The sequence below is a fragment of the Protopterus annectens genome, chromosome 8.part0 (assembly GCF_019279795.1).
Source record: "Protopterus annectens isolate FY-2018-M chromosome 8.part0, PAN1.0, whole genome shotgun sequence".
NCBI lineage: Eukaryota > Metazoa > Chordata > Ceratodontiformes > Protopteridae > Protopterus > Protopterus annectens.
Window position 1 is genome coordinate 142,190,846 of NC_056741.1, and position 25,362 is coordinate 142,216,207.

At 35.4% G+C, this 25,362-nt stretch overlaps 1 protein-coding gene across 1 annotated transcript in view; it reads right to left on the minus strand.

Moving 5' to 3' along the window:
- LOC122808165 (alpha-2-macroglobulin-P-like) overlaps positions 1–25,362 on the minus strand; it is a 686,630-nt gene that overhangs the window by 468,083 nt on the left and 193,185 nt on the right. The window lies entirely within an intron of this gene.

Sequence of the window (25,362 nt, forward strand, 5' to 3'; positions counted from 1 at the left end):
GTGTGTGTGTGTGTGTGTGTGTCTGCGTGTGGTTCTATACTCTTGAGTGTACCATCTATCAGATGAGATGAGATGTTAAACCAAAGTCCCATCTGCCAGAACTGGAAGTATTTCAGATGGATGTAAAATACTCCATGGCACTTATCAAAAAGAGTTGAGGCTTTATTTATTTACACCATTACAACATTATTTACACAAAATGAAAACTTGACATGCAAAGCATTTTATAATCATACAAAGTTAAACAAAAATTAAGCATTTTAAAGATAATACAAAATGTAAATGTTTTATTCCTCTACCTTTTATACAATAGCCATTCTTTATCACACATTCACCATCCTATATCCTGTTAAATAATATCACTTCACACCTAATGCTCCATTTAGCCCTCACAGCAGGTTTTAAAATCTTGCCTATTTTATCTTTTCGAATATACTTTTATAATATAGCCATGTCTATTTTTTAAACAGTCATTTGAAAAGGATTTTTAAATATTCCACACTTCCTTAACTTTCTCACATGCAGAAAGTGCACGTTCCATAGTTCCTTCATCTTCTCACTCATTTGTTTCACCTAACCTTTCACATATTTTCATAACATAAATCTCCATTAGAAACCCCCAATGTATTTTACTTCTTTAAACCTATTCTGTCTCTGTTTTATACCTTAAATTTAAATAATCACTTTCCTGTTCCCATGCCTTAATATGATAATATTTTCCATGATTTGTTCATCCTACACTTTCCTCTCTCTGGGTGCTTCTGCTATTTAAAGATTCTAAATCTTAAATTTGTTATAATATTCATTTAAGTCTTCATTTTACAGCTTTTTTATCATTTTCTTTTCTTCCACATCTACCGACATTTAATTTAATACTAGACTCACTTGCTTTAGTTCAGTTCCTATTTTAACAAGGTATTATTTCAACCATTAACTATTATTTGCTATAATTGCTACATTATCTGCATATACAGTACCATAAATAGGGGAACACTGGCACCTTTTCTAATCCCCTATTCTGTTTCTCTCACTTCCATCTCACAAATTTCAACAACTACATTAACTGCTAATGTAAACAGAATACTCCACAGAGGACATCCCTATTTCACACATTTTGTAACATTAAATTGTTTTACAATCCTTCCATTAAACATAACCCTATTATATGTATTTTTATAAACAGATTTTAATCTTTAAATATTTATTTATTTATTTTATTTGACATTTGTTTACCGTTATGGTCTGACTGGGTCAGAAAGAATCCATTTAAAGAGGAGGCCTGGGAAGGAAAGCTCCAGTTATAGAAATATACAAACTTTGTATAAATAGCAAAAAATATACAGAAACATGGTAATTACGAGTTCCAAGAAGTAGGTACACAGTTAGAAATAACATAAAAATTATACAGAAATGTGGTAATTGCAAGAGTTCCAAGAAGTTAGCACATTGCTGTGAGGTATCTGGTAACCAGTAATTATATTTCAGTATATATGCAAGTAAACAATATATTTTAATTAAGTACATAAGCAGAAAGAGAGAATCAGTGTGGTCTGCAATAAAGGTAATATGCAAACTATACTCCTTCAAACGATCCTGTATACTCATGATTAATCCTATCATAAGCTTTCTCAACATTGCAAAGTACATCTTTACAAATGAGTCTGTAACAGCTTCGGTCCAGTTGCTAGAGGTGAAATTGCTTGAGTGTCAGTAGCACGTAGAAGAAAAAGGTGAAAGGCAAAATGTTGATCACATTTTCATATAGGAAATCATTGCCGGCACAGTTTTTGAATGTGTGTGTATATATATATATATATATATATATATATATATATATATATATATATATATATATATATATATAAAATGAGTTCAGGTGGTGTGGGTGCTTGACCATATCAGGATGCATGGGTGCATTGGGACCGGGGACCACTGCAAAATAAATAAATAAATAAACCACACTGATTTTTTTTTACTCTTCTGTATTTTATGCATTTTTTTTGATCTTTTGGCTTGCCAGCTTGCATGGAAGCCAGCACTTCATAGTAGAACCATTTATAACTTATATAGAATAACTGCCCTTTCACATTTGTTAACTACCTTTCTAAGTGCTTTTAATATAGTCTCGCACTACAGCTGCATTTAATGAGCATGCCTATCTCCTGATAACAGAGTGTAATCATGGCGCTCCATGCTCTACATATTCTTCCTTCATTGTTTATCATATTTTCCTTACTGCGTTCCTCGTTTTTAGTCTTTTTGCCTCCCAAAATGAAACCTTTTTCTTTTCTTCCTTGTAAAAATAACAGACTTTATTCTATTTCTATGTTAACTTATACAATTATTTCTTTGTTAGTAATTTCTTTTTCTTCACCCACCAATGTTTTTAATTGTCTTTTATACATTTATTACATAACCATGTTTTATGTCCTCAGTGTTTTTTTTACCATTATAATGTAATTTTTTGTAAGCTATCTGTCCTCCCATGAGCTATAAAACAGTCTCATAGTACATTGATCAATCCCGCAGTTCTTCAATGGAATCTTTAAGATAAGATGCGTCAGTCCTATTCCCTGTTAATCTTTTCAGTCCCCTCTCCTTCTTTAATATATTCCTTTCTATCACCTATTTCTGCCCACATGGCACAATGATAAAAACAAAACACACAAAAAAATCCGTCTTTATTTCCCCTCTGCAATGCCCAAGATTCCTTTAGACATAAAAAGATAATAATATACTCTTTCAGTTTATGTTTCCTCTTTATATTTAAAAAAATATCTTTTCCAAATTTCAACTTTGCACATTTCATCATTTGCCTGCATACTTTAAAATCAGACCATATCTTACTAGTCCTTTTCCTTAAGTTGCAGTTAAAATCACATATTTCTATTATATTCATAGTTATAATAGTACAACTGTCAATTCTTCAAGTAATAATGCAATTTCCTTAATGTCTGTGTATGTATAAATCACAATTAGCCTGCATACTTTTTTTTTACTACAAAAACATCCAAAATGTGTATTTTTTATTCTTAATTGAAGGAGCATTTCCTGAGCAAAAATCATTTCTAAATCTCCACAAAATATTTTCTGCCCACACTTCTCCATTTATACGTTTCTGCTTCTCATGCAATAATCTAATGTCTTCCAAACACATTATAACAAAAGCTTATTTTTGATATCTCTTCTATATCAAAAATCTTCTTACACCATTTGTAATACTGTCTACATTGACAGATACTAATTTTAAATTATCTTTTTTTTGCTTTCCTTTATTTTTTTTACAACCTTCTGTTATTGGTAACTTATTTTCTTCTTTCTCACTCCTTTACCAATGGTAGCAGTAGATTTCCCCATAACTGCCCTCGCCTTTGCCATAATTTCATCTTAACACTTCATACATTACTAATTTTCTACATTAATATCATTAAAATATTCATGCTGTGTAGTTTGTGAATTTTGAAAATCCTGCCATCTTCATTATTGGCTTAATTGTCTAAATTTTCATTACTCATATTTTCATTGTCTTTTGGTTCACCAAAATTACTTTGATCACAATAAAACCCAAAACAGACATCTTGTCCACATTTTATACAAGAAACTTTACAGTCCTTTATAGAATGTCTAGTTTCAACACAATGAATACAGTATTTTGGGGGCATACCTGTATTAAGTGGTCCTCTTCACCTCAGGAAAAAAGTCTTAGACTGCCCCAATACTTTGACATTACATTTTTATTAACTGTAATAACACTTGTCAAATGCATGATTTAACCATCTACAATACTCAATATTGTCCAGATCTCCCATGAACCAATCCATAATTACCAGTCGTTTATTTATATGAAACACATTTTGATATTTCTCAACATAGTGTTGTCTTAACATTCAGTGTATGCAACTGAACAACCAATTTCTTTTTTAGTGTAATTTCTTAGCTACTTTACTATCTTTCCATGGAACCCAGAAGGATTTTTTTATGAAATAACACCAGTCTTTCAGCTAAGTCAAACATCTCAAAATTGAGTTTGCAAAAAATTTTCTGATCCTAACTATATCAGAGCAAAGGAACAAGAGTCTCATATAGCATATCAATATCTATCAATAGTTTCACCCTTTGTCATACTCATTTCTACCAAAATTGCCAGGTACACTTTTTACTGCCATTTCCTGTTGCTGGAATGGCACTACCATATAATACTAATATCATAATGCACAAATCTTATTAGTTAGTTTTTAGGAAATATCACATAGATTTCATTCTGCATTGCCACCAATACCAATGTTTTTTTCTCATAATACATCTCTTTCCTCAATCAGAAAGTACCTCTCCATTGTATCTGACCATGATAATGTTGTTCTTTCTTCTGGTTCCCCTTCCCTAATAATTTTTCTGTAAAATGAAATCGTTCATGTCTCCATTTTGTAAAACAGCTACTTGAAACTGTGTGAATCCATTGCTACAGCATTTGTATAATTCAAAATGTTCTGAACGGCTTTTACTTCACTGCTTTTAGAACATTCATCAATAGCATTTCTCTCTTCCATTATGAACTCATTTCTTACAGCTGCCTCCAGCCCTGCCCCCAACAAGAAAAGGACAGGGGTTACTTTAAATATATATATATATATATATATATATATATATATATATATATATATGTATATATATACATCATATATATATATCTAGGATAACAGCATTTAAAAACATGGTTTTTCAGGGGGGCAAGCCCCACTGCACCCCCCACGCCCCCTGCAAATTAAATATACTAACACTGAGATCGCACTACACTGAAGAGAATGCTAATGTTCCTATTCCACACTATATAGCAATCTGCACTACCATTCTCTTCAATTTACAGAGATCTCGGAATTAGTGTATTTACATTGCAGGGGGTGTGGTGGGTGCACGAGGGCTTGCCCCCCTGCAAAAACATGTTTTTAAATGCTATCATCCATTTTTTTTTTTTTTTTATGATTTTGTGATGCCACAATTTCGACATTATGGACTTGGGATTTTGACAGTCGAGATTATGGGATCTCAAAATTTTGAAGTGGACCTATATATATATATATATATATATATTTGGGTCTACTTTACTTACCGGAACAGGCACATCACCGAATTCCACTTCGCTGAGACGACAGGACTGAAAAAACAGAAGACTGACATCCGGAACACTGACTTTCCATTCGAGGTAGTAACCACTTGGCTATCTTGTTGAAGTTTGCCCCTTATCTCTGAGATAGTGGGATCTTGGAGTTAGTATATTAAGCTATGGGGGTTGTGGGAGGCAATGCCCCCCTCTTAGGGAGTGTGGAGGGCGGGTGGGTTTAATTTTGTTTGGTTTATTTTTTTTGGGGGGGGGTGGCCAAGAGGTTACTTAAGGAAAGTCAGTGTTCCAGATGTCAGTCTTCTGTTTTTTCAGTCCTATCATCTCAGCGAAGTGGAAGTTGGTGATGTGGCTGTTCGGGTAAGTAAAGTAGACCCAAATATATAATATATATATATATATATATATATATATATATATATATATATATATATATATATATATATATATATACACATTTTATATGCACCATTAAGGTAAGTTTTTTTTTTGTTTTATTATATATTCGAACTTTATATATATATATATATATATATATATATATATATATATATATATACACACACATATATATATATATATATATATATATATATATATATATATATATATATACATACACACACATATATATATACACACACAGACACACACACACACACACACACACACACACACACACACACACACACACACACACACACACACACACACACACACAGACATATCTTAAAATGTCACATCCTTCTATTTACATTTCTACAATATTTATAACATTCATTTCAGTTTATCAAACTTTAACATCTTTCATTCTGTTCCCCCATTCTTCTCTCCACAACTGTCTTTTAATTTCAGCTAACACATTTTCATCATTTCAAATTCAGTTATACAGCAATATACCGTATCTTTATTTCCACAACACTCATGCTGTTAGTATTGATATCCTATCCCAGCTATTAACTTCAGATTTTTTGTTTTTCATATTTTCCATACTATATTGTATCTACATTTATGTTTTGAAAACCACCCCACGTATACTCATTGTGAAAATTTTTCCAAAAGTCTTCATTTTTTTTTACAGTCCATAAATAATGCTTTGTCATCTAGCCACCCGGTGGTGTAAACCTTGGCTCTAGATGATTGTCAGTGTTGAAGTAACACCCAAACCCCACATGTTAAAAGGGGTTGTGGATGGATGGATTCATAGGTTAGTACTAAGCTAACTGCCCTTGCAAACCATTTTAAGCCTAGCGAATTATCCCTTGTGAGACTCAAACCCTGCACCTTGTGTTTGTAAGGCAAACACCTTAGCCATTAAGCCACTCTCCCATCTTATTGGATTAATGGATTACTTATTCATTATAATCTTTACATTTTTCTCCTCCACTGCTTTATATTTCATACTACTTTTTACAGGCAACTTATTTAATAATAATCATCATAAAAAATCTCCAGCCTCATAAAACTCTTCAAATATTTCCCTTTAATTTATATTGCTTTTTTCAACTCATCCTTACGATCTTTCAATTTATATGTTTAATATTTCTACATTATGTTATATCATTCCTTCCTATTCTTAACTCCCTCAATCTTAATTTTACATATCTTCATCTGCCGTTCATATTCTTTTTCCCATCATCTCATCCTTTTTAATTATGTTATAGCTAAGTATTGGCTAACTGCCCTTGTGGGCAATTTTAAGCCAAACCAGTGTGCCTTTTTTGTGCTTGAATTAATCTATCCCATTTGTTTAGAAACTGGCCTTACCTATCCCATGGTTGAAAATTCTACATAATGAGAATAACTGGGATCATACTATAGAAAATTTAAGGGGGGCCATGCATGGGATAAAGCATTTAGGAGCTATCTCTGTCCATTATTAGTACAAGAGTCAGTCCAGCAATAAATTTTCTGTTTCCCATCCATAGATCCAAGTTACACTTGAATGTAGACAGGAGGAACTTTGTTTTATGGGGATGGGGAGTCTGTTTTGGAACAGCAGCATCCTCTGTGAGATTTACCTGTCAGTCCAAGCTGTTCTGTTGATTTTGCAGAACAGGTTCCAATCTCATGTACAAGTATTTTTGATGCCATTTGACTTTCTGTTGTGCAGTAAATCTATCAGTATTGGGTTGGGAATGCCTTGTATGCTAGACCCAGGTCACTTCTTAACACTCTGTAGGATACCATGTACAGTGAAAGAATTTGAGTTGACCCATGTAGGAAATGTTGCCCTGACCTTATATCTTTTTAGCAAGTTGTCTCTGTGGGTGTTCCAGTTGTTGCATATGTCTAGACAGGTACATGTCAAATGCGGCATTATAATCAATGACTGGCCTAATGAAGGCTGAGTAAAGAGGGACAATGGCATCCCTAAATCTAGACATAATCTGTTTATAAGCTGTGCAGTATAGAAGGACTTTCTTACAAAAATTGTCTCATGTTGATTAAAAGTTAGGTCACTGTCCACATAAGTTCCCAAATCCTGAATTAATGGGTCAACTCTTAGGGGAATGCTGTCAATGTGATAGTTTCCTGGGGTAGATGACTTCCCAATGGATAAAATAATGGATTTTTGGCATTTAGTTTCAGTCCCGATTTTGACACCAGTTATTTATTTGGTCCAAACCTTCCTGCAGGATGACTATCACTATTTGGGGATTAAGTGATTGCTATTAGCTTGCAGTCATTTCCACACTTATCACACATAGTCAGCCAAAGCCCCTTGATATTGGCTTTTATTTTGGAAAAATAGATGACAAACAGGAGAGGTCCCAGTACAGAAGCCTGGAGGACTCCACTGGTGACTAGTCTCTTTGTGGAGGTGAGTTCCCCTATTTTGATTTCCTGCATCCTATCTGTGAGCCAGCTGGCATTCCAGCTGGAGTCATAGGGGCTTATTTCTAGTTTATTTTGCTTTTCTTTTATGCCTGAGTGAGGAAATGTGTTGAAGGCTTTCACCAGGTCGAGGTATGTGGTGTGTACCGCTTTGCCTTCGCCCATTGCTTTGGTAAATTTTCAAAAATGTCCTCCAGGTTGTGTAAACATGATGTGCTCTTAATGAATTCAAACTGAGATGGGTCCATTGCTTGGAGCTTCCTTGTGTCCTGATTCATTAGTGCCATAATAAGTCTTTTCATGGCTTTGCATATGAGGCTGACCAGACTTATGGGTCTGTAATTGCCTGGGGTCTTGTGGAAGGTTCTCCCTTATGCAGTTGAATGGCTGTAGCTGTTCTCCATTTCCTTGGTACAAATCCTGCATGGAGGCTGAGACTGAATGCATGGAGGCTGAGACTGAACAGTGTTGTTAGGGGTGTGGCTGAGACTGAATAGTGTTGTTAGGGGTGTGGCTGAAACTGAACAGTGTTGATAGGGGTGTGGCTAAATTGTGCTTTATGCTATTTAAGATGCTTCCGGGGATATTGTCAGGACCCACTGATGCAGTATGTTAAGCTTGTGATAGCACTTTTGGGACCTGGTCTCATGTGATTGCTGGAGGAGAGCCAGTTTCAGGTATACCTTGAGGAACAGATGGACAGAAGACAGGCAATGTTAGAGCTAAATTTATCAGCCAGTAGGTTAGCAATATCTTCAGCATCAGTGTAGGTAACATCATTCATAATCAGCTCAGCACAATGATGCATTACGCTTTTGACATTAAAAACATAACTAAAAAAGGCATTTTGATTGTCTTTGGCTTTGGTAGCTATTTTAGCCACAAACTTGGCTTTGGTGAATTTTATTAAGCTCCTTACTTGTTTGTTTATTTAAGTGACATGGACTCTTACATTCTGTGAATTATTCTTCTTACTTTTGATCAAAATTCCTTTCATTTAATTGTAAAGCTTGTTGATGTTATGTCTCCACCATGTGGGTTTGCCCTGTGATTGTTTCTATTGGTTACAGCTGTATCTCTGCAGCTGTTTACATGCTGGCAGAGTGTGGTGGTACGCATGTTTCTGCATTCTCAGTGAATTTAACTGGGGTTACTGGGGATTTGAAGCTTGCCAGTATATCACTTAATAGTAGGTAGTCTGTCTTAAAGAAATTTCTAAAGGTACGTTTGGTGGAGGGGATCTCTGGTTTCCATTTTATTTCAAAGTAGACTGATCAGACCTAACAAGTGATGAAAATATGCAACAGATGGTGCAAGATGCTCCCATATTATTAAGGATAAGATCAAGATTTTATTCTCCCTAGTGAATTTGTATTGACAAAGTCCAGGAATTTCTATGCTTGTGCACTAGTAGTGGTTTAAGTTTCCCAGTCTATAGACGGACATTTTCCTTTTCATTTTTTTTTCATTTCTCATCATTTCAAACACAGTATTTTTCCTATAAACCACCTTCCTTTTCCATCATATTTTAAAATACCACATAGAAGTGCATAAATGCCAAATATACAACTGGATTTTTTCAATTCAAACCCCCTTCTTTATTATTATATACTTTATTATGTACCTCCTTGCCTGACTGGATTGAGTCTTGATTATCAAATAAAACTGAAAAAAAAATCTTGAATGATTCTTTCTCCATTTTTTCCAGGAAACATATATACTCACCCCAAATATTCCAGCTTTCCTAATATATACTTATTTAACATGTACACCTTCTTTCTGAAGGATAAATAGAAAGTTTTCTACCAACTGACTTCTTATTTCACCCAGATTTTTTCTCTATTGTTTTATTATTTTTCCACTTTCACCAGTATATTTCGTTTGTTTTTTTATTTTGCCAAACCCTTTACTATTTGACCTATTTAACCTTAACTCAGCTTCACTCCCTTTTCTTCCTTATCCAGTTTCCCTCATCCATAGTAAACTATTTGTTACAATAACAAAATCATCTGTGTATGAAAGACATACAGCTATTATTACACACTTTTCCATCTCTCATGTTTCTCTCATTTCACTAGAACAACTTTGTATTATTGCTTTCTTTATTAGCACAATTAAACACATGCTCATTTGACATCCCATTTTCACCCCTTTTTCAGTTTTGATTTGTTCCCTAACCAGCCATTTACCATGAACTTCATCCAACATCTTATAACAGTTCCTTGATGCTTTTATTATTTTTCCCAAAGCCATAATCCGCTAAAATATTCCCCATTGGCACATGACTTGAATCAAATGCTTTTGCTATATCACATGCAACCAACCTTACGTCTTTATTCTTCCTTAAATTAGCATCTATTACTTATTTTATTATTACTAACATTTCCTTCACCTGTTTTCCCTTTACTCAATATGCCACTTCTCCTATCAGTTCTCCCAAAACGATCCCCATTCTATTTGTATGATTTTCATAAAGATTTATATATCAGTGTCATTGGCTTCCATTTCTTAATATTTTTTCATCTTTCTTCCAAATAAATATAGTCACTTCAGCACATATATTTTCATCTTCTATCCCTTCTCTAACCATTCATTCAATATTTTTACAAATAGTTCTTTTTTCCCTTACACTCGCCCCCTTATAATAGCCATAACTTAAGCGATCCCAGCCTGGTGCTGATTCTTCCTTCCCTTCTTTTATAACATTTTCAAAATATTTAATTTAAATTATTTATTCTGACTTATATTTTACCATATCCAGACATTTCTTTGCTTCTTATACACTTATACAATTTTTTTTTACTATCCACAGAATTTCCTCTTGTTTACATTGTACTACCTCATTTTCATCTAACATTCCATCCATCCATCCATCTTACTTTCCCCTTCTTTTTTTCTTTATTTCCTACAAATGGTGACATATCTTTCTTCGTTCCTTTTAAAAAATATTTCTGCCTATACAACATTATCTTCATTTTTTTATTGATCTAATACATTTTTTCTATTTCTCTTACTCTTGTACTTCCTACTTCCATTCCTTTCTCAAAATCGTTTGGCACACTTTTATATTCTACTTTATCTTTTACCCTTTTCTGTACTTGCAAAAAAAGCAGTTTTATAGTTCTCCCACCACTCTGCCCAGCTTTCATAAAATACTCTCATTGCCATGTACTATTTCCATGGTCTACTAACTTTCCCTTAATTTCTTTCATTTTACTTGCATTCCCTGCTAATTGTTTTATTCCTTTTCATTCATTATTAACTAAATTAGTCAATATTGCCCTATGATCTAAAAATCTATTTCTTCTACACTACCTGACACTTCCTTCATGACACCTGAATATAAAACACAACCTTTATCTGTTTTAAAATTTTAGCTTAAATAAGTCCATTCTCTACTTTTAACTATTTTCAAATTTCTATATTACATTTCATAATTAAATAGGTTCATAGTCAAATACTAGGCTAGCTGTCCTTGTGAGCCATTTTAAGCCAAGCCAATTTTCTTTTTGTGAGACTCAAATGCGGAACCCTGTGTTTGTGAGCTAAACACCTTTATCATTACACCATTCTCCCAACCCCAATTATTTGTTTTTCATGGGACTAGATTAGTGACAGTAGGACACAAATGTACGCTCTTCTGACTATACACACACACACACACACACACACACACACACACACACACACACACACACACACACACACACACACACACACACATATGCACGTGCACACAACCAGTTGACTGCAGTGAGATTAGAACCCCTGCTACACCAACTAGAGATGGCACAAGTCTTTTAACATCTTTACATATTGTGCTATTTTTCCTTTTTACTTTCTTAACATATAGATGAAGTCCGCAGCCATTACTATTGGCATGTTGATGAAGACGTATTTTTTTTTCTTTCTGAGATGTGTGTATACACATATATTACTATTAGCCTCACATAATTTCCATTTTTTCTTAAGTGTCCTATCATCATCCTTCCTGGTATCACAATTGTTACTTCTACATTCTACTTCATCTTCTCTTATTGACACTCCTAACCTAGAATATGTTTTGTGTCATACTAACCATATAATCTTTTTCCTCATACAGCTTCAGTTTTTTCTTTTTTCTAAGACATTCTGTACCAAACAAACATAAAACATCAATCTTTTTATTTGTGCATCAGTCATCTATCAAACCTCTCACTTTATTTCTTATACTGCTTGCATTTAGTCCCATCCATTTCTCTTTTTGCATCTGTTTTTGTCTGTTCTTATTTTTCATTTTCTCGTTTTTACCCTTCCTCCTATATATGTAATTTCTTTCTACTCACCATCTTCAGCAATGAACCTAATTCCTGAAGTCCTTGCCTTTCTGATGCTGACAAATGTCTCTCTTCATAATGTACAGTGTTTCTTGTTCCTTGCTTTATACTAACTGCATTTGCTTTCTTCTTTACTTCACTCTTGTCATATACAATACCCAGCTGCAGAGGCATATTCTTAAATCTGATTACTCCGTTGCCCAAACATGCCTCTCTACTTTCAATTTCTGTAACTGCTTCTCTGCCACAGTATCAATTCATAATCAGACTACTCCTGCAGTACTCTATCCATCACATAACTCCAGCTTGCCTCTTCACTTTCATTTGGTTCTCCCTCCTTCATTAAATTTTCCAATATCTCTGTATCTAAACTTCCACTCTCCAGTTTTACAAGAAGAATAGATTTCATATTCTCTTATCTCTCTCCAAAATTTCTTCAGCAGTAATGCTTAATCCTTCCTCCAGTGTGGAATTCTCCATGTAATAGTGAATGCTCTCTGGCACCATCTAGTGCTCAAAAAGAGTATTGGAAGTTCCACAGTGGGCTGGTCACATTTCCTCTACTAAGTATGTATACCATGTCAGATTTCCCCTGAAAAGAAGCCACTGGCCTAGTGGGACTAAACCAGTAACAAAGTGCAAATAAAATAAATAAGCTGATATTTGAGTAAATCTTTTTATGAAGGAATAGGATGCAAATGTGGGTCAAATTTTTCACGGTTTGAAAAGGTAGACACAGATCATCACAACAGAGTCCATAAGAAACTGAGTATAATGAAAGAGCTTCCAGTCTAGCTGGATAACCGAAGGTCTCAAAACCTTTGATCTTTTTAGCTAGAAATCTCTGAGGTCTCTTACGCTGAGTGATATATTCAGATGAATGCATGTCAAAAGGGGAATTGCCTTCAGTAAGGGATCTGATAAGAGATGAATGAACAGGAATTAACATTTCTCTAGCTCTTTACAGGATGTCTTTGGAAATCAGATGAGCTGAACAGAAAGATTTCTGAATTACTACAGAGATAATGATGGTCAAAAGATAAGAAATTATCAGCAATAATGCCTATATCCCTTACAATTATTGTCTGTAGGCTGGGATGCATTGCCTATATGGCATGATACAGGATTATTTTTTCACATTTACTTTGAGACCATTTTCCTTACTCCATTTGTTAACATAGTGTAACCTGTGCTGGAGTAACTATAAGTCAGTGGAAGAATGAAGAACAACCTCTAATTTATAGTTGTCTGCAAACTTAGATTACCATAGGTCATGAGTGTTGGCTTGAAAATATGAGTATACCCTCCCTCCCATCTTTCAAAACCACTCTGAAAGACTTCCTAGTTAAAATCTGGCTATGTTCTTGTTTTAAACAAGGATAAACTATATCCCTAGATGTGAACAAGTACCTTTTCATGCCTTATACCTCCTTATTCTCCCTTTTTCACTTCCTTACTGCTATCTAAATTCTCTTTGTTGACTTTCTCTCTAAATATACCATTAGTCTGTACTTCCCTCACTTCATATTGCAATTCCTGTTTGTATTAGACTAACCACTACCTTTAACTTCTCTGCAAACTGTCTAAAATTTCTCTAAATATTAGATGATTGTCATACACTTTGTATTGATTCCTAACCAATGTTTTTATATTATGTCTAATTTGTTATAATTATTTAAACTGCAGATCTTTTTGTTTGTTTTTTGAAGATTGTAAAAATATTGCACCTAAAATGTTTTGCAATAATTTCTAGCTTTTCTCCCCAGGCCTGCACTGAAAATGGGCTTCTACCCAGTCAGACTCTCACAGTAATCAAATGTCAATAAATAAATAAATGAATAAATAATGAGACATGGATGCCAGATAGACATGACCCAGTGGTCAGCCTGGTGGTGCACCCATGGTAACGTTCCTTTTTTTTTTTTGCTTTCAGAAGTTGCATCTGTGACTTTAACCATACAGGTTCTATTAGACAATGAGTTACCTATCCAAGGCACAACAAAAAGATTTATATTCAGATTTGCAATCCTCTTCAATAATATCTGCATGAGGAATAATATTAAAGGTCTTGGACAGGTTCAAAAATGCTGTATGTACTCAATCACTGCTATGGACTGTTTTGGTGAATTTTTCAAAAGATATTAATGAGGTTAAAGATACAGAATATGCCTCTGACAAAGTTGAACTGCTGAGAGTCTAGGTTAAGAGCCTTTAAATTTCTAGATTAAAGAACTTTATATTGGAGAATAGTCAGACCAATGGGTATAGTTATCAAGGCCCATGGTTGCATCATCCTTGTGTAATAGCATTACAATAGCTGTTTTTCAGGCATTGGAACTGTAACCAATGACATGGCTGAGATAACAGAAGGGGTCCAGTTATGCTATCTTTTCTACTTAAATTGTAATTATATATAGAATCATAGCATGTATATGTCAATTGGGCCAAGGGCCAAGTGGACATTTACTGCTTGTTAGTACCCACCTTAAGATCTTACTTCCTTTTTCAAGGAGTAACAGGCCAGTCGTACCAGGCTAAATTTATGGACACCCATCCAGCTTGTCTAACTGCTTTATGAAGGAGGAAAATGTGTCACATTCTTAATTTGGAGTGAAGTTTGTTCCAGAGAGGGGGTAAGTGTTTTGTGACAAATCTTCCTCTCCACCATGTTTTGTTTAAAGCAAGTTTAGATCCTTGGTCTAGTGTTAGTGGGACAGATTTGTGGGGATATAACACATCTTGAACTACTGGATCCTAATGGCCCAGTTGCCTAGGCACAGATCATCCCTAAGAAATCTAAAAAACACTGAATAAAGGGGTACTTTGAGCCTCTCCTGGTAACTCTTGTTTTTTAAGCCTATGATCTTTTTGTTAGAAACCTCTGGGTTTTCCAGTTGCTTCATATGTCTCACAAGATGCATCCCAAAAGGGGGCACTGTATATGATAATAGGTCTGATCAATGCAGAAAATAAAGGGGTAAGAGCTTCCATATATCTAGATGAATACCTTTTGCAATCGGCTGCACCAGATAAAAAGATTTACTAACCACTATTACAATGTGGTGATCAAAGGCTAGAGAATTATCTACCCATGTTCCAAAATCTGTCACCACACTTTCAGTTTCAAGTGGGGGTGTTGACTGTACTATAAGAAAGAGTTTCATAACATGTCAGAAAATCCTAAAAATTGGAAAAACACTTGGCAAATATAAGACAATTGTTCAAATATGGAAAGATGTGCGTGCCTGCTGTAAGCAAAAACTGGAGCCAATCACTTTGTAAATAACTTTGGTGCAGTTGACAGACTGAGAACAAAGAAGACATGTAAGCTAGATACAGAAAATCTTAAGAAACATCTGTAATCTTTAACAATAGGAATGTGATGATAAGTATCTTTTAACTCTAACATTACCATGAAACTAAGTAAAGGAATGAGAGATAACAGGGCCTGAGGGGATAACATTTTGAATGTTGGGTCCTTTACAAAGAGATTCAGAAAGCAGTGTTGTAGGACTGGTCTGCACATTCCCTCTTTCTTTAGTACCAGAAGAATAATTGAATAAAAGCCTTTGTTTATCTGATCTGTGGGCAGTAGATATATATCCTCCTGAGATAACATATGCTCAACAATTGGAGAGAAAAAAGGGATATGTTTGGTTTACAGGATGAGGAGGAATCCCCTGACAAGGAGGCGGGACTCCCACTGCCATCTGTACTCCTACTGGATGATTTTTATAACCCATTTATATGTGATACTTTGATGTCACTGGGGAAGGTGAAGGCCTAAACTGAGGGATTGTTTGCCAGAGTGTGTGTATATGGGTATATGTTGGGAGAGGGGGGCCAGAGAGGCAAGTAGTCCTTCTGTCTTTTGGACTGTCCTTGATACTGTTAGACTTCCCCTTCATTTTTAGAGTTTCCTTGGCATTGCTTTTTAAAGCCCTGTTTGCTAGCACCTTGCTGCTTAAACTGCATTTTGAAATAGTGCCGAGTTAGAAAGAAAAAAATTTAATTTAGAAAAGAAAAGATGGAAAATACGGGTCACCCCTTGAATCAGTTGCTTTCTTTCATTAAATCATTTAAGTATCTCAGCAGCAGAAGGGCCAAACAGAACATCATTTTAAAAGACAGAATTTAAAATCTCAGTTTTAATGTCTTGTGGTAAGTTTTGAGAACATAACCAAGCAAACCTTCTCATAGCTAACCCAGTAGCAGCAACTCTGGAGACAGCATTGTTGAATTATAACAACACTTTCAAAAAGAGCATTTGGTTACATGAGAAGCAGACACTATTAAAGCAAAGTAGTGCAGCTAGGGTGAGGTGACAGGAGCAACTGCCCCGAACTTAGGGTTTTGGGGGGAGGGTGCAATCATATGATCTCAATCTCTGTTTAATGCTATACCAGCTTTTAAAGCCATTATTGCATTTGTGATCAAACCTCAGCACTGCAGTGCTCCATATGTGGTCTAAACTATGGCAGATGTTTCCTAGAGTTAAAAAAAAGAAACATATATATATATTTTTTATTTTAAAATAAAACCTGATCACTCATGTAGACAAGGTATAAACTGCAGCAATTATCTACACCATTTTAGAAAGCAGTTTGCTACAGATTAAAAATATTTTTTTTTGTTAACTAAAACATGAGAGCTGTAGCACTCTGTGCAGGCAGGGTATAAACTGCAGCAACTGTCACTTTTAAAGAAAAAATTATTAATGCTTTTTTTAATTAAATATTTTGAAGGAGGGCTGCAGAAATGTGACCTGTATGGATGGATGGCATGCCAGTAGAAAGAAGATTTTTTTTTGTGCTCTTCAGTGGAAGACCTTTGGAGAGTGTGTGGGGGGGCATAGATCTAACTGTAATAAACTGATTGTTTACAATGTAGCTATTAGCTTATAACAGTGAAGAGGGACACTGGCTCATAATAACAGCCCAGGGTGCTGGTTCAACCAGCTATGCTTCTGTTAAAGCATTCAATTAATTCTTTATCTCAGAAGAAGGGAGGTTAACAGTTAACTTTCTTATGTTCTCAGAATAAGCCAGTCAAATTCCAACAAGAGCCTGGCAGTTCAAAATTCTGAAACTTTAAAGTAGCAGAAGATTAAACATCATTTCCAAAGCTATTAAAAGCTTTCCCATCCTTACAGAGAGGATGGAGTTAGCATTAGCAATCTGTTTAGGAGTAGTAGTTTTAGATAAGGACATAAAAATCTTCATCTCTTTAAAATTAGAAAGCAGATCTTCATGAGACTGAGGTCTTTATATAACCTATCAGAATTTTTAGGCAACAGAAGCTGACTGTTAAGTGTGATACAAGCTGTAAAGAAAAGTCCTCTAAATCTGAAAAAACAATAGAGACAACTGCTGGCTGAGGAACATTCAGTTGCAACAAATCATAATACTTTTTTTCTGGGAAATAGGGATTTCATTCTGTTTCTTCTGAAATACCTCTTTCATTTAAGCCAAAGTCTCAGAAAAAGATAGCTCTTGTGGAGAAAAAAATAAAGATAATCAGTCCCCCTTCATTCCCTGTTCTTCTTACTGAGAATCAGTGGCAGTAGGACAGGAAAATTCACTTCCCTTTTTCTGGTTGAATTAAGTGAAGAACCTGGATTAGAAATATTAAAAGCAGAAATAGTGAGATTTCTCTGTCCATAGTAATAGAAACAGATGTAACAATCTTAATTTTTTTGTTTTCTTTTCCTATCAGACTCCCTGGAAAAAGACTAACTCATGGCAGGGGTACTGTCCTGGGGAATCAGGCACCCTAGCCTAGCTATGTGGTAAACCTTCACTTGCTCCTTCCCCTGAGACAGACAAGAATGGTTCTCCATTGCCTGGAGAGGACAACCCTATAGCCACAGTGGACATGTGTAACTCTTGGTCCTTAGTAGCTTCCTACAGAGCTACACCAGAGGGACTGGAAGACATCTATGATCTGTCTAGGGAACTAAGTCCAATCACATCAGAATCACCCATTGGCAGCCAAAGACTCCCAAACAAGTTTTGTTGATGGGGAAGGAATGAAGAACTGAGGACACTATAACTGCTCCATGGTACAGATGAGAAAGAAACCTGGAAGATGAGTAGCAAAGCCCATAAGAATCTTGACAGAAAAATAATGAAAACTCTGAAATATGGGGGAAGTATGGTAATTTTTTTGGACGACATCATAATTTTTTGGAGGGATACCAGAAAGAAACTGGATGAATTTTTTCAGTTTATTAACAACAGCACCACCTTTTTGAGGTTTACAATGGAGGTTAATAGTGAAGTGATACATTATTTGGATGTATCCTTATCACTGGATAAGGAAAACAAGGGCTTTGAGTCTACATTATATAGGAAACCCACCTATTCCAACTCCCTTCTACATTTTACTAGTGGGCATCCACTACATCAAAAAAGGTCCTTAATTAAAGGACACTGTGTTAGAGTGGCTAGAATGGTGAGTTGTGATGATGTCTTTATTAAGGCGTGCCAGACACTTAAGGAAATGTTGTTGTTGAGGGGGTACCACACAAACTACTTAGTGAGGTGATCTGAGAGGTAGTAAATAAAAGAATGAAGGGTATTTTAAACCCTTGTTAAGAAATACTGTACCCTTGTCCTATGTATAGCAAAATGGCACTGACACAATGCAAAGACAAACCATCTACAAAGGAGCCTTGATTTTACCATACAATCCTTGATTCTATGGGACAAAAGAGGTCATAAGACATAAGTGGAGTATTTTTTCAATAGATCAAAATATTAAGTCAAAAGGAGGGGAAAAACTTACCATAGTCTATAAGAAAGATCTTTGTTTTAAGAATTTGTTGGAAAGTAATAGTGTTAGAGTGGCTGAAAAGGGTATGCACAAATATGGAAGATGCTACCAGTGTAATTTTATTTTAGAGGGTGAAGGTGTAAGAATAGGTACTGCCCAGTATACTAAAACCACTACTAAAGGTTATTGTTTTACTTCTGGGGTGGTTTACATGGCAGTTTGTCAAGTATGGCAAATGTTCTATATGGGTAAAACCAAGGGGGCATTTAGAAAGAGGATTTACCAATGCCAGTATGACATTTCAAGGCTAGGTGAAAAGAATCCAAGAAAAAACAGTCCAATTCCAAAGCCAATAACTAGTCCCCGAAGGTCTCAATAGAACCACACTTTAATGATGAAATTGTAAACTCCACACAGATCCTCCCTATAGACTTATAATATCCGATCATAATAGTATCACTTATTCCATTGGTATTTTTATAGATCGGATGGTGAGGCAGGCTTTGGCACCTATTGAACACATTCTTATTGACTCTTGGGATTTTTTAAGAAAAGTGAAAAAGGAATTTTTTAGTAACAAGGTTTATTTTTCTACTATTGACGTAGTCGATCTTTTTACCTCTATCCGCCATGACATAGGTCTGGAGTTTTTTAATGATGTACTTGTGAGTAAGACTAATTTAAGTGGAAGTATGATCAATTTTTTAGTAGAACTTATGGAGATTGTTCTGAAGAACAATTTTTTTACATTTGAGGGGGAATTTTATAGACAAATAAATGGGGTAGCCATGGGTAGTAGTTGTGCCCCCATTTTTGCTAATTTAGTGATGTACCAACTGGAAAAATATATTACGTTTTAAATTCTGTGTACAAAAATGACTGGTACCTATATTTTAGGTTTTTAGATGATTTATTTATTTCATGGAGAGATGTAAAGTCATTTGAACCTTTTTTAGAGTATATTAACCAAATATGTGATTATTTTAAATTTACAGGTAATGGTAACCATAGGGAGATCAATTTCCTAGATGTCAAATTGATTAAAGATTCTTATAATAACAAGTTTCAATCTAGGGTATACAGGAAACCTATCTTCTCCAACGACTATTTAGAATATTCTAGTAACCATCCCCCGTACATTAAATGGAATATTGTCAAGGGGCAAATGGTTAGAGTAGTAAGGATGTGTTCTAACCTGGAGTATGTGGAAGAGGAAACTAGATTAGTTATGGATATGTTCCTCAATAGGGGTTACCCTTTTGATTTTTTGCAAGAAATTAGGGACCAAGTCATGGGAGAATGGAACCACAGATATAAACCTCTTTTGGGGACCAGTGAGGGGGTGACAACAACAACCCACAATGATGTGAAGGAATACACCCAGGCTATGGCTCTTACTTACAAAGAAACTTCAAATGAAGTGAAAAAGATTATTAAGAACAACTGGGCAATGTTTAAAGGAAATAAGGAAGTATGGACCGTGTTTGGTACAGAACCCCTATTCACCTATAGAGTCAATAACAATTTGAAAAATATTTTAGAAAATAAACCTTTAAAGAAAAAAAGAAAGGAGGGTACCCATTAAGTGTGGGGCTTGTGAATATTGTAAATATATTTTAGAGATCCCCATGGTGAGGTTAGGTCCCTTTGAAATCGAGGTAGCCTTGGTTTCGGGTTCTTGCACTACAACAGGTATTGTTTATTTAGCCCTTTGTATGGTCTGTCAATGTTTTTACATCGGAAAAACAGAAAGGAGGTTGAATCGTAGAATATACGAACATTGTGACAGTATTTCAAAAATGGACGAAAAGAATGCCTTATTTAAACATATAAGGATTAACCCTACCCATAATTTCAAGTATGGCATTTTAGAAATAGTGAATAAAGATTTTAGAGGGGGGGATTGGACCAATAAGTTGTTAAGGGCTGAATCTAGATGGCAACTAAAGGTCAACGCTAGTGAATGTCCAGGCATCAACAATGCCATTAGTATCAAACCTGAACTCAGGTTTAGAGCTAATAAAATATGATTTATTTGAACATGTATTTATTCAACATATTTTAATACGAATTGTTTTTTGTATTCATATATACTATTTTGTTTTACGGTTTTATAACAAATTGTATTTCTTCACTGTTGCTTTAATAATTTTTTTAATTGGTTTATTAATCAATTAATCAAATGTGTATATTGAGATGTGATTTTAATCAGCTTTGTTCTGATGAAGTCATTTTGACGAAAGCGCTTGACCGACCTGTGTGGAGTTTACAATTTCATCATTAAAGTGTGGTTCTTTTGAGACCTTCGGGGACTAGTTATTGGCTTTGGAAGTGGACTGTTTTTCCTTGGTTTCGTTTTTCACTGCTTCCCCACCTTGTGTTTTACTAGGTGAAAAGAATGCACTTGCAAAACATGTCAAAAAACACCCAGGACATTATTTTAAATACATGGCTATGGAAAATGTTGAAATGGGTCCAAGATGGGGACACTTAGATTTATTTTTGTAGTATAAAGAACTAAAGTGGCAAATAAAATACAATGCAGTGTACCCCGAGGGCTCAATAATGTGATTTTTATCAGTTATGTTTTAAAGATGAAAGCTGAATTTGCTTTTTTAAAATATTTTCTGTTCAGAGTATTTCAATTTAACTTTTCAATTTCAATGTCAATTGTGTGTCTTGTTGTATGTTTAGAAATAATATATACTGTGTTTTTAAGACAGGCTGGGTTGAAGCTGATAGATCAATTGAAAACATGTGACTTTCTTATTTTATCATATATAAGTAGAGAATGTAGTGTGCTTTGTTTCATTCTGAAGAAGTCATTTATACCATTGATGAAAGCGCTAAAGTGTGTTTTAATAAAGAAGATCCATTGTCCTGCAAGTTGTCTTTTGGTTCATTTTTCTAATGTAGCAATTACCTTATAACAGTAAAGAGGGGCACTGGTTCATAATAACAGCCCAGGGTGCTGGTTGAACCAGCTATGCTTCTGTTAAAGCATTCAATGAATTCTTTATCTCAGAAGAAGGGAGGTTAACAGTTAACTTTCTTATGTTCTCAGAATAAGCCAGTAAAATTTTGACAAGAGCCTGGCAGTTCGAAAATTTTGAAACTTAAAGTAGCAGAAGAATAAATATAATTTCCAAAGCAATTAAAAGCTTTCCCGTCCTTACAGAGGGGATGGGGTTAGCATTAGCAATCTGTTTAGCAGTAGTAGTTTTAGATAAGGACATAAAAATCTTCATCGCTTTAAAATTAGAAAGCAGATCTTCATGAGACTGAGGTCTTTATATAACATATCAGAATTTTTAGGCAACAGAAGCTGACTGTTACGTGTGATACAAGCTGTTAAGAAAAATCCTCTAAAGCTGGTAAAACAACAGAGACAACTGCTGGCTGAGGAACACCCAGTTGCAAAAAATCAATACTTTTTGCTGGAAAGTAGGGATTTCATTCTGTTCCTTCTGAAATACCTCTTTCATCTAAGCAAACGTCTCTGAAAAAGGTAGCTCTTGTGGATAAATCACTGAAGATAATCAGTCTCCCTTCATTCCCTGTTCTTTTTATTGAGAATCAGTGTCAGTAGGACAGGAAAAATCATTTCCCTTTTTTCTGTTTGAAGTAAGTGAAGAACCTGGATTAGAAATATTAAAAGCAGAAACAGCAAGACTTCTCTGTCCATAGGGTTACCACCTGTCCCACATTGCGAGGGACAGTCCCTCTTTGGGCAGTTGTGTCCTGTCAAAAATTATTAAAAATGGCAAATGTCCTGAGATTGTAGGACATAATTATGTCCTGTATTGTATGCAATAGTTGCATAACACAGTTATTCTGTATCTAAAATACCTAAATGTTATAAGAAACAGAATAAGCAACTAAAATGCTGCAAGAATAAGCTATCATGTAGGCAAAAAGGTTAAGTTCTATCCTTTGTACTGACAGTGGGTATGTGTCGGCCTGTAAAATCTGATGTGTGTCCCGAAAATGTCCCACTTTGGCCATTTGAAAAGGTGGCAACCCTGTCTGTCCATAGTAATAGAAACAGGAGAAGTAACATATTCTTAATTTTTTGTTTTCTTTTCCTGTGAGACTGTGCTGGGGAATCAGGCATCCTATCCCAGTCATGTGGCTGTGAGACTGTCCTGGGGAATCAGGCATCCTATCCCAGTCATGTGGCTGTGAGACTGTGCTGGGGAATCAGGCATCCTATCCCAGTCATGTGGTAAACCTTCACCCACTCTTTCCCCTTAAACTGACAATAGTGGTTCTCCATTGCCTGGACAGGACAACCCTACAGCCATAGTGGACATGTGTGAAGCTTGGTCCTTAGTAGTTTCCTATGGAGCTACACCAGAGGGACTGAAAGACATCTATGAGCTGTCTGGGGAACCAAGTCCAAACACAGCAATATCACCCACTGGCAGCCAAGTCAGTGAGGGAACTGGACTAACATCCAAAGACTCCTGAGCAAGTTTTGTTGATGGGGAAGAAATGATGAAATGAAGATACTGTAACTGCTCCATGGTCCAGACAAAAAAGAAACCTGGAAGATGAGTATCAAAGTCTGTAAGAGTATTGACAGAAAAATAATGATTTTTGAGGAAAAAAAAATGACAATACCTAACGCACAATATCCTTTCCCTAATAAACTAATTCCACATGAAAATAGCAGAAAAAACAGATTTTTAAACTGTTTTCATGCAAGTATATATAGACTAAAACTCCTCAATAAGTCATGAAGTCCATAACAATTGCTGTTTCTAAAGCAATGTCTTTGAGCTTTTCCTTGTTAGGGGTCACCACAGTGGATCACAGGTCCGCAGATTAGTTGACAGTGGAGTTTTTCACAGAAGGCATACTCACACACATGCGCGCACCTACCTGCATGTCTTTAAAACTCACTAGACTGCAGGGAGGACATGCAGAATCCCCACAGAAGGCGCTCCAGCCGAGAATCAAACTGAAGAACATCTTGCTGTGAGGCAACAAGACTAACCTCTGCACCACTGTGGCTGACACATAACAATTACTTTTCTTAAATAAAATAATTAATTTCACAATAAAAGTGCATGTTTTCCTTAGGAAAACAATGCAAAAGGTTTTCTACACTATGCAACTTATCTTCCCAGCCTTGAAGGATGACAAACTCACTGTCAGCTCCACAAAGCCCACAGAGGGAGTGCACTTCAGTGACAAGAAAGCTCTGAAGCCTTTGTACCCCAACTGTCCTCTTTATGTGGTTCTGTTAAAGCCCCTGTCAGTTAGGGTGCCTGGAAGGTACTGTGAAGAACTGAAATTTGGCTAGTGGTCATATCCTAGACAGGGTATAACCCAAACAGCTTAGGCTACTGCAACAGTTATCTAATGTTGAACATCTAACCTTAACAGAGCTGAAATGCTGGCAGGCAGATTACATAGTTAATTAGGTCAGTTATAATACATTCCATGTGAGTAGTCAAGTTAATGCGTCTCTAGTTTCTGGGGTCAGTGGTGGGTCCACCTTTGTGAATTGGCATTCCAACAGCTGTACCATGCTTTATGGACAAGTGTCTATACTCAAGAAGAACTGCGGTGGCAGCAGGTCCTATAGGGTGTGTTTTGTACTGTATATTAGGCAACAGGGTATATTATCAGGCCCCATGGACGATGTATTTTTCATTTTGGAGAATACCTATAGCACATGCTTTTTTGGCTTTGATGGGGGGTATTGACATTCTGTGGTATAAGTGAACTTTGTAGAATGGCTGTATCTACTGGATCCAAGTAGCTAGTGCCATTTTGCAAAAGTTCTGAGCAATACTGTGTGTTATTCCTTAGTTTCCTAACACAATGAAAGAAAGAAAGAAAGAAAGAAAGAAAGAAAGAAAGAAAGAAAGAAAAAGATTTGTAATTGTTTTTAGCTTGCTTTATGATTTTTTTTAGTTCTTTTAATGACCTTTTTAATGTTAATCTTGATTTGAGTTTTATTTGTTTTGCTGTATAGTTTAAAAAGATTTTTTCGTTTATCATATTTCTTATTTATACACGTACCACCAGGTTGGCTTATTTTTAAACTTCCCATTTTGTTTGAATCTGTTATGGAATGCCAAGTCAGTGCATTTATCAAGGTGAGCATATTGTTTGTTTTGCATAAATGAAAGTTATGTACTTACTATAATAAAAGATTCTTTCATTCCAGTCCATTCAATATGACATATGGGTCCTTGAGCCCCAGCTTGTATCTGATCAGACTGACTAAGGGCTCTAGCCTTTTTTACCCAAAATGCCTTCTCTTCCTTGAGTAACTCAGATAGTGTTTGGCACCTATTTTAAGCA